General features: G+C 37.1%; 1 pseudogene; it reads right to left on the reverse strand.

Moving 5' to 3' along the window:
• Positions 1-2,741: 2,741 nt before the first annotated feature.
• On the reverse strand, positions 2,742-3,248 carry LOC103257365 (annotated as a pseudogene).
• Positions 3,249-14,765: the final 11,517 nt, after the last annotated feature.

The following is a 14,765-nucleotide window of genomic DNA, read 5'->3' on the forward strand; positions in this document are numbered from 1 at the left end:
CTATTCTTTACTTGTGAAAGATTTAAAGCTCATGGGTGTGCATACAGCCTAGATGACAGATGTAAATCAATATATGCCAATGCATTTTCCAATATTTGTTGTCTGTATTTCTTTTTTTTTAAGCAGATTTATTGAATGGACGGAAAAGCTCCCACAGTGGGAGGGGACCCGAGGGGTTGCCCCATGGTCAATGTTTCTTGGAAACACAAGAAAACAAACAAAAAAACATAGTTGGGATTGAATGTTCTATATTATACGCAGACTAAAATGTTTGCTCTTTCACTAACTCCTTCTGTCCCTAGGTAGAACAACATACGTCCGTACTTCTTGTCCAACATGCGTCAAACAAAAGGTGACCCATGCCATGATGGTTTGTTGAACATGCTGAAGCTGAAGGTGAAGAGGAACAGTTCCCAGGAGTGCAAGAGTTTCAAGCATCAGAAATGCTCTTGTCAGAGGAAGTACAATTATGTTTCAGGTCTCTCTCTCAGCATCCAGACTGATTACTGAGTGACTTAACAAAATATGAATCTTCAATACTCTTGAGAATCCCTTTTTTTGGCTTATTTGTGCTCCAACTCATGGCTGTTGACATACATATGGATTAGTATGTTTTTTGCTATAATTGCTTGTGACAATTGAGAAACACTTTGTAATAACCAAAATATTTCTTTCAAATTTGCTGTACATATAGGCATATCTGAAACTTCTGTTAAGCATAACACTAATTACTTATATCAGCAAGTAGATAGACATTGAATTCTAAAATAACATTCGTATTACTTGTGTGAATTACTTAATAATATTAATTAAATTTTTCAAAAAAATAAAATTTCTGTTCAACATTTTTAGATTTTTTTAGGATAAAATTTATAAACTAACATTTTTATGTTTTTATTTTAATGCATGATTTTAACATTTTGTAAGAAAATAGTTTTTCAAATTATATATTTAAAATAATTTTGTGGTTTTGATATTTTAAATTTAATTTCGATTTTCATAAAAATATGAAGGTATGAACACTTTGAAGACATTACATTGAGTGAAGTAATCCTGCTTTATTTTGCCTGTATAAAATCAAAACATCATAATCTGTGATTTAGTTAGAAAGAAAAATATATTTTAGGGAATGAATGCAATTCATGAATTAGAATATCTTTATCCAGTGTTGCCAAGGCATTAGTGGGAAACTGACACGAGCACTTCTTATTGGTTTCAGTCATGGGTTTTATGTTGCTGACTTTCCATCACTTATAAACCGTTCCTTCAAAAGCTTCTATTTTGTCAAAGGACGTCCTGTTATCAAGACAGGAATGCAGAACATGTATCCTTCCCAATTTCTCAGCCCAATGCATCCACTTTAAGAGTTTAGACACATGGCATGTCAGTCTCCGTGGTTTACTTGTTCAAGCCTGAAGATGAGAGCAGTGGTCACACAGCAGAAGACTTAATGAGAAACAGATAAACCACTTAACATCGCCCTGTGGAAGAGGCCTGCCCCACGCATATTTACAGCTATTTTCTCAGTCACCTCTCTTTTCCCTGAACTAATTATAATTTTTTTAGAGGGACTGGTTCTTTATTTTAAAAAGACACTTATTAATATGCAGTATCAAAACAGGTTTACTATTGACTTCTATTTCTCCCACTCGGCCCCAAAGAGACCACACCAATGGAGAGTAAATTTAAGTCAATAAGCTTCAGGATGTACACCTAACAGACTTCATAGAAACTTTTACCAAAAATTGGGGACTGGGTAGGGAAAAAAACTTCAAAGATCAGCACACTGCCAGCCCACAATCCATGGGCTCTCACAGTCAGGTGGGGTGGCCAGGGCTCCCTAAACCCAAAGAAGCAAAGTTTTAAAATAATATAAAATTTAAAAAGTTTTGTACATAAGCTATTCAAGATTTCTCCAGCACTGGCTGATACAAAGCACTTTTAAAGACAGCAGCTTCAGATCCCAAAAAGGGTAATGAGATGAGTTTCATGGGGCTAATCAGTGGCAAAAATCATAATTTTCTTTCAAAGATGCAGGAGAGCAATTAAGTGGTCACCTCAACATAAGGGGCACATGATCCATTCTGTGAGTAGTTGAGAAGTGGGTAGACATAGGTCAAAAATTTGTTCTCAGGGGTCTTACCATCTTAATTTGCTCACTTCTAATGAAAAAAATAAAAACAAATAAAAATAAAACTGTTCAAAGATACCCTAAAGTTGAAAACCTGAACAGTACATTTTTGTTGAAATCATCTTTCTGGTTTGGCTGGTACTTTGTAGTGGAGACTTTCCCTGGGCTCTGTTTGGTTCTCAGTAAGGCAGGCCCACACTTTTTTCCCTTCTCCATGGAGAGGGTAAGATGTATTAAGCAAAAAGGTCACCTCCTAAAAGAGAAAAAGGGATTAGTTTGCTGCTTCAGAGCTGTGGAAACATTTGGAATGTTTTTGCCAATGATTGCTTCAAAACAACAAAAATGGTAATTACTAATGCTTCTAAAGACATTTTGCATTGTGCTCACATTCCCTTAAATGTTGGTCCCAAAGGTGCTCAGCCTCTAGCCCAGCTGGAATCTCTGGGAAGTGGCAGAGACAGTTTGGAGAAGAAGACACAGGGGCATGGAAAGGACTGAGAAAGGAGAAAGAAGCCTTCCAGTCAAAGATCAGCCCTCAGGTTAAAGGTCAGCTTCGGGCAGGCTGGCCTGAGGTGTGGCAGGGGTCAGAAGGAGGAGCAGCGGCAGGGAGTCACTTCAGGTTCTGGTCCATCAGTCTGATCTGCTCATCCATCTTTCAGCAACAGGATTCTGACAGCTCAGCTCACTCCTCTGTGCGTTCCAGGTCTCCTTCAATAATCACCAACTTACGAGCCATCTCTTCATGTCTCATATCTGCCTCTTCTGCAATGTGCTTAGCTTCTTGGAGTTGGATTTCCTAGAGTTCCATCTTATCTTCATCTTTTAAGGCCCGGTTTTCTATAACTTTCATAGCTCTCTGTTCTCAACAACAGCTTTGTCTGCTTCTTCCAGCTTTTGCAGGGCAGTGACCAGGCACTCCTGAGTATGGTTCTGCTCCTTTTCCATCCGCTGGATCCTACGGTTCCAAGAGGCAGCCTCAGCCTCAGCCTGTCCCGGGCCGCCTTTCTCCCTCCACTTCCTACTGCAGGCACTCGGCTCTTTCTTTGCCATCATCGGCCTGCTGCTGCAGAACCTGGATATTGCGCTTCACTGCCTCGATGGTGGTGATTTCAGCCATGGTACCCACCCAGCTGCCACTCGAACTCCGTTCCTGCCTCCTCTGCTCAGCGCTACAGCCGCTTCTCACTAATTGCAATTTTAATTGACATTTACATGTTCTGAGTACAAGTTATATCCTAAAATCCTTAGGAAATATTTGGGTTTGATTATTTTTATTCCCTCTGAAAAGGAGAACACAGAAACAAAAAATAGAGTCTGGAGACTTACCTATAGGCGCTGAAAACGTGGTCAATCATGAGCTCATGCTTTTCAACTTCAGGCAACTCTTCAGTGCTCCCACTGATGGTGTATATAAGGTTTAAGCTGGATGAGTTCATGCCTGTGCTCCCTGGAGAGTGCAGGAGCAGGTGGAAAATGTGGCGATTCCTCCCCCTGGGCCCGAGCCTAGCTCTGCACTGTGGTCTGAGTCTCCATTTCTCACGTGACTCCTGCTTTCATTGGGAAAAAATGACTTATGACAAGAATCCAGCCTCTGAGAGTTGTAGAAGCAAAGGAAGCTTCCCTCAACTTCCATAAACTGGAGAGAGGACACCGCAGGAAAAAAACACTGCAGAACAAAGGCAAAGACTTTAAAAGTAATTTCAAGAAACAAAAGCATTTAGATGTGTTGAAACTCAAGCCCTGGTGCAGAGGAAGCAGACCTTTTGGTCATGAAGAGTCACTTTTGGCTTAAGACACAGAAGCCACCAAAGGCCAAGAGATTGAAGCTAGACCACACCAAGTCATGTAGCCATTGGAGATAAATCCAAAGCAGCACTGTGACAGAGGCAGCCTGAAGACAGGAAGGTTTGTTAGAGGCTATTGAAAAGCTTTCTGGTGAGGAAAGATCAAGGTCTGGATCAGGGAAGGGAACCAAGAGATCAGGATGGGTTGATTCCATTTTCAGGTCCTGAAAACGATTCTTCACATTGGAGGAGCTTAGAGAAGTGCCACTTGTTCTATTATCATAACATCATGCCCTCTTGATATCATTCAGGATCAAGATTTGCAGGCAGAATACAGACAAACATAGATACCACCTTCTCTCCCCGAATAAAGAAGTGGCCAACTTGATTTAAAGTCCTGTTGTCCTCCGATGATACGTTTTCTTGGGTTCTTTAGTTCAGAGTTGTTTCCTAACCCAGGAAAGGGAAAAATCAGTTGATATTTCCAACCTTAGAAAAAACTTCAAGCAGCAGCTTTCTTTAACCTATGTGTCCAATCCAGTGTCAGTATTCATGGGGAACTAACATTCACATTCCAGAAGAGCAGAATAATAATAATAAAGTTATCAAAATAACATAAGTTGGACAGCATATCATACCACCAAAGACTTGGTGTCCTGAATAGAGGAGTTTGTGTCTTTGTCAGGTATGTTATTTGCTGAAAAGCACTCCCTACTGCGGGTCCCATTCAGCATATGACACACGGTCTACAGTACATTTATTTAAACTAATTTTAGCACAGTAAAGGCGGTAATTATATAACAATGTCCATAATGTCAATGACAGACTGCTAATTTTCTGCAAGTAGAAGCTACTTATTTTGGAAGCTCTCCCTTTTATTCTCCTCAGAGGGAGGAAAAAGAACATTTTGGGGACCCTGAGAAACAAGATGCACCATGTTCTGACTGTCTTAAATAATTTAACATGTGATAATATAAACACATTGTTTTCAAAAATATTCTCTTGTACTTATACTTGCAACTAATTCATTGTCAAAGAGTCTCAGGATCCTGAGACTCCTATTTATTCATTTCTGCCTCAGGGATGTGTTTTGAATACAAACTATGTTTAAAATAATTTGTGAACCTGCAATGTGATTCTTTGTTCTTTGTTAACTGGCACTGTAGAAATGCACAGAGTTGTTGTTAGATGGCTCACTTAATGGACTGAACTCAATTATGAACTATGGAGAGCACTGCATCATCACCATGGGACATTGCGTTCTATGGCAAAGGAGCCACACAGGTACCCACACTGTCCTTCTCTCCAGGATCACAGATTCTATCACAAAGCCAACCCTCATGCATCTTCAAGGGCAGTTGATGCAAATATCCTGCTTGTCAATGTCTCTTCTCTCCAAAGCGTTTTAATTGTTTGGATTTTCCTACAATATCAAGTTTAGAGTGCTTTGCCTAATTATAAGAACATTCATAAATTACCTGCTTTCTGGCTATTCACCATTTGTGATAGGAAATTCATGTGGGTCAGCTTGAATGCTTGTCCATCAGTGACCTACAAATCACCATCTGTTGATGTTGCCACTCTTTCTTCCAAAATGCCATTTCTCTTCCCATGTCCAAGTTATTTTTTTCTTCAAAAACTAAAATGAATTTCTGCTTTATCCAATAGCCTCCTTTGACTAATTTACCCTTCACTGGTTTTATTCTCTACCAAGTTTCTGAGGAATACATGGTCTGGACCTCAAAGAAAGAGCACAACTATTTGGCTACTGCATTCAGTGTCATTTTTTTTTCTCCTGCTTATAAATTAAGGGAAGGGGCCATACATCCCCCAGTGCCTAACACAGTGTAAAGTGATAGGTATGAAGAATATCACTGAAATAATGTGTCAGCCGGGCTCGGTGGCTCAGCCTGTAATCCCGCGCCATTGGGAGGCTGAGGTGGGTAAATTGCCTGAGCCCGCGAGTTCAAGACCCACCTAGGCAACTTGGCAAGACCTCATCTCTACAATAAATCAAAAAATTAGCCGGGTGTGGTAGCGCATGCCTGTAATTCCGGCTACTTGGAAGACTGAGGCGGAAGGATCGCCAGAGCCTAGCAGGTTGAGGCTGCAGTGGTCAGGAGCAACCACTGCACTCCAGTCTGGGCAACAGAGTGAGACTCCAACTCAAAAAAAAAAAAGAAATAATGTGTCAGGATTTCAGCTAAAATTTAGTAAAAGTTCCCAAGGTAGCTTTATAATCTGGATTGGAACATAAGAACTTCAAGGTAACAAATGAAAGAGCTAACAACTGTTAGAAGTACCCAGGGAGAGTGAGCTTATGACGCATAAGAGGCTTCCTAGAATCCTGAGCAAAGACCAGCAATATTTACCATGTTCAATGTCTTAAATACTTCTCACTTTCATAATTGTAATCACATTCTGAGTTGTGAGCCATGCCAGGTATATTTGCCACGTCCATTCTCCCCTACTCTTCCCAAAGAAGTTTCAGATGCAGATGTGAGACCGTGAGAGAGCCATTGAAACTACTCTGACACATTTAGCTCAAGCAAATACTCAGCAAACTTCAATATTCTCCAAATGATACACAATGTTATTTCAAATATAGCCTAAAATGTGCAACTGAAATGCACACATTGGGTGAGACTTTTTCTAATCGACTTGACTCTTTACCTTTATTAAACGTAGACAAAATGTTGACAGCATGCTTGGAAAATATTCAGAGGCCGTACCTCCTTGAATGGATATCTAGCATGTTGGGTTGAAGATGAAGAAATTAGAGAAATGAGTACAGGAACACTGCTCCAAAGCACTTGTGATGGACTTAAGCGGACAAACTACACTTAACCTCAAAATAGTAACCTCATAAACAAAGGCAATAGGGCTCACTGTCTTTTGTTCTTTTGTTGGACACAAATGTGTGTCATATTTGTGCCTAGTGACTATAGATGGAAGAGATCATCTATGAAAATGAGCAGGTCATGTAAGGAATGTTTGAAGAAACTGGGAGTATTTTTGTCATTACCTTTTTTTAAAAGAGATAGAATCAAATTTTTTTGTTAAATGTAAAGAGCTTTTAAGCTTCTGTTGTAGGTAGTTTCCAAGAGGGGTAATATTTCAGGAAAAGCTCAGTATCCACTTGATGTTATCTTATAGAAGAGATTCCCACTAGCTTGTATGGTTGAAAGAAAGTGGTTCATAAATCTGCTTCTATTTTGAGATTACCTGCAAAGTAGATCAAAATTAAGATACCCCAGATCGCTTGAGTTATCTAGTTTAGATAAGCAGATTGTTTTAATTAATATTACTCTAGAACATTATTTGGCCTATCTTAAAATTCTATACATTCCTGATTATGCTGATACTGTTCTGTAAATTGTTTTGATTGATGTGCAGTCATCATCCACTCCCATATCTGTGTGTTTTGCATCCATAGATTCAATAATCTGGGAAAATAATTGCATATATACTGAGCATGTACAGACTTTTTTCATTGTCTTTATCCCATGAAGAATACAGTATAACTATTTATATAGCATTTACATTTTTTTTTAAATTTAGAAATGATTTAAAGTATACAGGAAGATAAGCATAAGTTATTTGCCAATACTACACCCTTTTATATCAGGGATCTGAGCATTCAATAATTTCTATATCCTCAGGACATCCTGGAACCAATCCCCTATGGATATTGAGTGCTGTCTGTAATTAGTTTGCTAGGTTGACCATAACAAAACTCCACAGATCAGGTAGCTCCAACAACATAAATTTGCTATCTGACAGTTCTGGAGGCTGGAATTTTGAGGTCAAGATGTTGGCAGAGTTGGTTCCTTCTGAGGGCTGTGAGAAGATATATATTCCACGTGTATCTTCTAGCTTCTGGTAGTTTTCCAGCAATCTTTGGCATGTCTTGTTTTGTGGCAGCATATCCATCTCCACATGTTCTCCTTGTCTCTGTGTCCAAATTTTCCCTTTTTAGCATGGACAAAGTCATATTGGACAAGGGTCCACCCTACTGACCTCTTCTTACATGGAACGTGATCAAAGATCTTATAGACAAAAAAAATCATGTTTACAAGTACTGATGGTTAGGATTTCAGCATCTTTTGTCAGGCATACAATTCAATCCATAGCAATTGATTTATCTGTTTGATGATAAAAGACACTTTCTTTTTTCTTCTTATAAGACTTAATTTGTGCATAACAGAGATATGGGAACTTTTGAAAGAAGTCTAAACTTTTATTAGAAGCAAAGTCTCAGTGAAATTTTTAACATATGCTAAAATATTTCTAAGTAGATAAGATGGGATTACCACAGCAAACTGAGTTATTTGGTTACAAATCAAGCCTGTACTTCACCTTATACCTCCTCCCAACATACATTAACCATTTGCTAAAGAGACTTCTATTCAAGTAAAACTTTCTCATTCTGCATTGTATTTACTACTCTTTCAGTTGACTTATCTACTTTATTTTCAGGGGTTTTGGGTTACTTGAATGATCCATGTTTTTCATGTAAAAAAATCTCTCTAAAGGTTGACCAGATAGTTCTGTTTCACAAGCTCAGTATTTTGGCAAATTTAATGTAGGTAGCTTCTCCTAATTTATATATACGTATGTATAATAATTTATGTGTATGTATGTATACATATAAAATAGGAGAAAATGCCGTACATTAAGTTAGCCAAAATGCTGACTCATATATATATATATTATATATTATATATTATATATTATATATTATAACATACATACATATATGTGTATATGTATATGACTGGATTAAATATTTTGTGCACATTAAGGTGTCTTATCTGAGTTTTGCCATACAATGCCTCTCAATGTAAGACAGAGTGATGGCCCTATAAACCTATTGTAAGTTGAAACTACTGTAAGTACCAAGTCCAGCAAGTACAACTAACATACTGAACATCATAGCTTAGTCTGGACTACTTTAAACATGCTCAGAACATTTATAGCAGCCTACAGTTGGGTAAAATCATCTTTACAAAGCCTACTTTATGACAAAGTGTTGCATATCTCATGCAATTTCCTGAGTACCTTGTGAAAGTGGAAAAAAAGAATGAGTGCATGGATAACTAGAGTATGATTTCTACTGAATGTGAGTGGCTTTCACACAATGTAAAGTTGAAAAATCACCCATTGAACCATCATAGGTTGGAGCTTGTATACAGTTAAAATAAAAAACAACCCCCATCTATCCTATGGATTTTTGTAAGGAAAAATAAGTTAATGAGTATAAAAATATTATCAAGGTCTAGTTCAGGCATGTGAAAAACATAATCCCTTTGTTTTTGCTGGTCACTATCCTTCCTTATGTTACCCATGGTGTTTTAACAAATACTACTGAAGACTCTCTGTGTCAGGATTATTGATATTTCTCTTCTAGATCCATACAGGGCAGTGTTTTAATGTGTTGCTTTACATTTTAAAGAGCTATCAAATTGACTCAATGTTCTCCAACAATGAAGATGGTAGTGAGAAGTATTTTTAAAAGCATGTTCTTAAAATAGTCAAGAAAATCTAATCATGGAGTGTGCTGTTCTTAACCATTTTAGAATCTTTTTTTTTTAAGTAAGATCTCTCCAAATAGTAGAATAGCCTTAGAAAATTCTATTTACCTGGCACCATCGTAGGTGAAATACAACCTTAATCTTAGCATGTATCTTCTGTCTGTTTATATCCAAAAGCTAAAACAAAGAATCTCAAAATTCAATGAGCAAATATGAATACGATGTTTGAACGGAAGATAGTTATTTTCAAAGAGAAAATATTGTTTTACACAGAATGTCCTTTGCTTCTTACATACCAAGAGACAAGTAAGTCAGGTACTTTTTAAGTCTGCCTCCGCAGATCTTAATCACCACCTCAAAGCCCAAAAGTGTGGTCTGGCATGCAGCACCCAAACAGGCTCCACATTCAAAGTTGTTAGTGCAACAATTAGATTAATTACATCCACTTCACATTTTTTGAAGAAATATTTAATAGAAACTTGCAGACAGAATCCATGTTGGTCTCAGGATGCAGCAAGATGAGATGATAACTCTCCATACCATTACTCCCTGCAAACCACAGTTAATACACAATAGGGAAAGAGTGAGTCAGAAGCAATGTATAAGACAATCAAGGAACAATGCCATTAATGTTGTTTGACCTAAAGTCAGGATTTATTGTAAGCACCTGCTCTCACACAAGGAATGACAGATAAATAGAAAATCTTTGAGGCCTTCCCAGAACTGGAGTTAATCAGAGCTCAACATTATGAATTAGCATGTAAGATGGAGTTACTTTGGTCTCCACACTTGTTTCCCCAATCTGGCTCTTACAATCTGACATGCCCTCCTCTTCCAGTGGTTCCTGAGACTTTACGAATGGGTGCTTGATATCATATAGCTTTAGCAGCTGTGCATTGTCAATGGAAAAAGATGAGGCCCAGTACAATTCCAGATGAGGGAGATTCGTAGGCTTTGTTGAATTACTGCTAGTCTTTGGAATATTATTTCAGTTCTTGGAAAAAGTAATAATGTAAATAGTAACAATATAATTCACACAAAGATTACTATCACAAAAGAATTTGTATGCCAGACCAACACCAACGAAAAGGAAACAATTCCATTAGGGAGCCAGCTAAAAGCATTACAAAGAAAATTAAAATGCAATATTTTTTTAGAGCCCTCTTGTGGCCAGGAAATAATTCAGAATTTAGCCCGAATTATAGGCAAATAATAAAAACTCAAAACAACAGTCAAGGGTAGAATCTATATATATTTTTTCCTCCAATTTTCTCATTTCTGTCAAGGATAAATTATAGTAGGCTAAATTTGTTTGCAAGATAAATTTTAGTCTTTTTTTCATTGACCTGATTATTTGCATAAAGTGTAACAAGAATAGTAATCAGTCATATAGACTATTGTTAAGTTGGCTTTGCTGGAATTTTCATAAGAAATTTTAAATTTCACTTTAAAAGCCTCAAGGCCAGAAGCCAAGTCAAGGATTTGCCATCAGAAAGTACTAATAATACCTGTACAAATTCCTCTGTTCTCAAAAGTTTCCTGGGCCTATTAGAAAGTAACATTCTTTACTTGCCACATGTCAGGAACCTTGTAAGGAAGCTATTTAGACAAGGTACCAAGTCAGTCTTTTCAAGGGGTTTTTTGTCAGCTCTATAAAGTTGATCTCAATTCCTTAAAGAAGTCTGGTCATATCTACAAATATGCCATTCCAGTCAAAGCCCTTTTAAAATAACCAATATCTCCAATTTTGACCTGTTGCAGAAGAAAACAGATTCTTACTGAAGTTACACAAATAACTATATTGCATTAAAATAAGAATACTCACTAATGGTTTCCAAATTTTGGCAAACTAAAGCAGAGAGAAAGGTACATTTTGCCCACAAAAATTTATGCCACTTAACTGCCATAAGCTCTAAATAACAAAGGAAAACATTTTCTTGATTCTTCTTCAATCAGAGTAGCAGTCTTCCAAACAGGATATTGTTTGTTCACCTCAAAACTGCCCTCCACAGACCAAGCAGCCTTTTGTCAGTTAGATGAAAGCTGTTTCTTAAGCACTATAGAATCTAACAGCTTCTCATACATTTTCAGAGTCAGACTAACATAAACGATATCTATGTCTTAGGAGGTGATGAGACAAGATGGTGGATCTGCCCACACCTCATATAATCTTCAGCGTTTCTTCATATATATTATTTTATTTAATTTTTCAGATATTACAATGAAAAATTTAAGAAAGGAATTGTCATCTCCAATTGTATAAGAAGATTTAGAGGGAGAAGATTAACTTACTGAATGATAATGTCTAAATGTAATTTTTTTATATTCTGAGCTCAGACATTCATCTAAATTGAACCATTTTTTTGGTCATTAGTTAGTATTAAGACTTTGACAAGTCTTGATTTTCAAAAAGCGTTTTAGTGTAAAACTTAAGATTGTGGATTCTTATCACCATCTGAGCTCAGTTTGAAGACCTACTTCCTGCCATCCTAGGCATATGACCCCGATCAGTTGCTTAAATTTTATAGCCCATTAACTGAATAATGAGCATAACAGAGGTACTTTGCTAAAAGTCTTTATAAAAAGTAACTTAGAGTAAGTGTCAACAAAATGGTGGAATATGACTCTTCAACACTCCTTCCCCACAGAAAATATTAATATGAACTACTCTCTATGAACAAAAATACCTTCACAAGAACTGAGAAATTGTTTGAGAGATCACAGCACCTGGGCACAGTGTAATACTAAGAAAAATGTATTGAATTGAGGGGAAGAATTGTTTTACACTACCAACATCATCCCTTTCTCAACTCTAGGCAACACAGCACAGACCAAGACTCCCTCCACATGGGGGAAAGAGAGGGAAATAAGCACAGGACTTCACCTCAAACCCAAACACCAGGCTCACTCAAGTAAAACTCAGTGTTGGGTAGCAGCATCCTGTGACACTGTAGTCTCCGGGACAATATCTGCAAACTGAATCCCCAGCACCAGGCCAAATCTCACAACAGCAGACTCCAGTACTGCCAGACTGGCAGACTCGGTCTCTGAGTTGCCTATTCCCAGGCTGATCCCACAGATCCCAATCTCTAAACTAGCCCCGATACCAAGGTAGATACCTATAGAATCAAGCTTCAGGTCTGCCCAAGGACCAACCAGCCACAGTACTGCCAGGCTCCAGATGGTTCTTAATGGCCTGTGGCTTCAGACTAGATCAAGTGGCTGCAGAAATGAGTACATCACCTGGAATCCTGGGTTCCAGGTCAGCCTCTGTGCATCCAGGACCCAGACACACCTACACAGATTCTGGTTGTAGGCCCATCTCAGTGGGCCTATGTGCTAGGTGCCAGCCCCTTCAGCTTCAGGCTCAAGGCCCACACAAGGACATGCTTAATCCTAGTTTATTCAGGCTTCAGGTCAGTCCCTACAAGCACAGGTTCCAGGGTCAACCTCATGATCCAAGGCTCCAGCATCATCTCTACAATTTTAGTCAACAGGTTTAATACCAGTGGATCCAGGATTAAGGTCTTTGCCAAGGAAGCAAGCACCAGGCCCACCTATCTACCTGATCAGAAACCAGACCAGTCTGTCTAAGGGCTCCAGAAGCAGCCCATGCTTGTATTGTGCCAAACAGCATGTCCAAAACAGCATGTCTCTGAATAGGCAAGGTTGACTGATGAGTGACTTTTCTAGCCCCTATTTCTTTAAATGCACAGACATCAATAGAAGACATCAAGAAACATGAAAAATGAAAGGAGACATAGCACTGCCAAGATCTCCCAGTGGTTGACCCAAAGAATTAGAGATACATAACTGCTTGACAAATAGTTCAGAATAATTATTTTTAAAAGACTCAGTGAACTTAAGAAAGTACAGAAAGCAATTCAATAATATATAGAAAAAAACAAATAACCAAAATTACAAATTTAATTAATTATGTGATATTTAAAAAATATAAATTTTGGAGCAAAAATATAATAAATGAAATTACAAATGCAATTGAGAACATTAACAACAGAATTGATCAAACGGGAAAAAGAATGTGTGAACTTTAAAATAGGTTATTTGAAAATACACAAAGGAGAAAAAAGTGGAAAAGAATGAAGAAACTTTTGAGATTAATGGAACAGCTCAAAAGAGCATGTATTTGAGGTATAGTAGTTCATGAGAAAAAGAGAAAGACAAATAAATTATTTATTTAAACGTTTACTTACGTAAACGTTTAAATAAATAATAGAAAATTTTCAAAATTTGGAGAAAATATACATATTCAGGCAGAGGAAAGCCAAAGGTCTTCAATTAGATTCTACCCAGAAATATAGCCAAACTGTCAAAAACTAAGGACAAGGAAAGTATCCTGAAAGCAGCAAGAGAAAAAGAAAAAAGAAAAATAACATATAAGCGAGTTCCAATAAGGCCAGAAGCAGATTTCTCAATAGTACTTAAACCGGAAAATAAGATCATATATTGAAATTCCTGAAGAAAAAACTGCAAGTCAGAAATACTGTACTCAGCAAAGCTGTAATAAAGAAGATATTCTAACCCAAACAAACAAAAACTCATGAGACTTGCCTTATAGGAAATGTCAAAGGGAGTTCTTAAATTTGAAAAAAGAAATATGTATTAATTATTAACACTTTGTCACACTAAAACATATAAAAGTAGAAAACTCATTGGTAAAATTAAATATGCAGTCAAATTCAGACTAATACTGTAATGGTAATATGCAAATCACTCATGTATTTAATATGAAGAGTAAAAGATAAAACTGTTAAAAATAACAGTAGCTATAATAATTTTTCAAGGGGTACACAATGTAAAAGATGCAAATTATGACATCAAAAATCTAAAATACAGATGGCAAGGTGGAATAAAAGCGTAGAATTTTTGCATGTGATAAAAGTTAAGTTGCTATCAGCTTGCAATAGCCTGCTATTAGTATAAGAGCTAATAAAAAAAAATCTCATGACCACATATCAAAAACCTGTACTAGATACACCAAACATAAGGAGTAAAAAAAATCAAAGCATATCAGTACAGAAAAGTAACTTAATCAAAAATAAAGATAGCAACATAGGTAGAGAGAAAAAAAAGGATCTACAATATAGCCAGAAACCAGTTAACAAAATTTCAGTCAGAAGTCCTTACCTATCAGTAATTACCTTGAATGGAAATGGATTAAATATCCATTAAAAAATATACAAAGTGACTGATAGATTAAAAAATAATAATAAAAGATCCTACTATATACTGCTTACAATAGCTGCCATTCAACCCTAGGGAAATACATTGACTTAAAGTGAAGGGATAGAAAAG

This window comes from Carlito syrichta, unplaced genomic scaffold (genome assembly GCF_000164805.1).
Source record: "Carlito syrichta isolate Samal-C Ts95f unplaced genomic scaffold, Tarsius_syrichta-2.0.1 Scaffold301656, whole genome shotgun sequence".
Classification (NCBI taxonomy): Eukaryota; Metazoa; Chordata; class Mammalia; order Primates; family Tarsiidae; genus Carlito; species Carlito syrichta.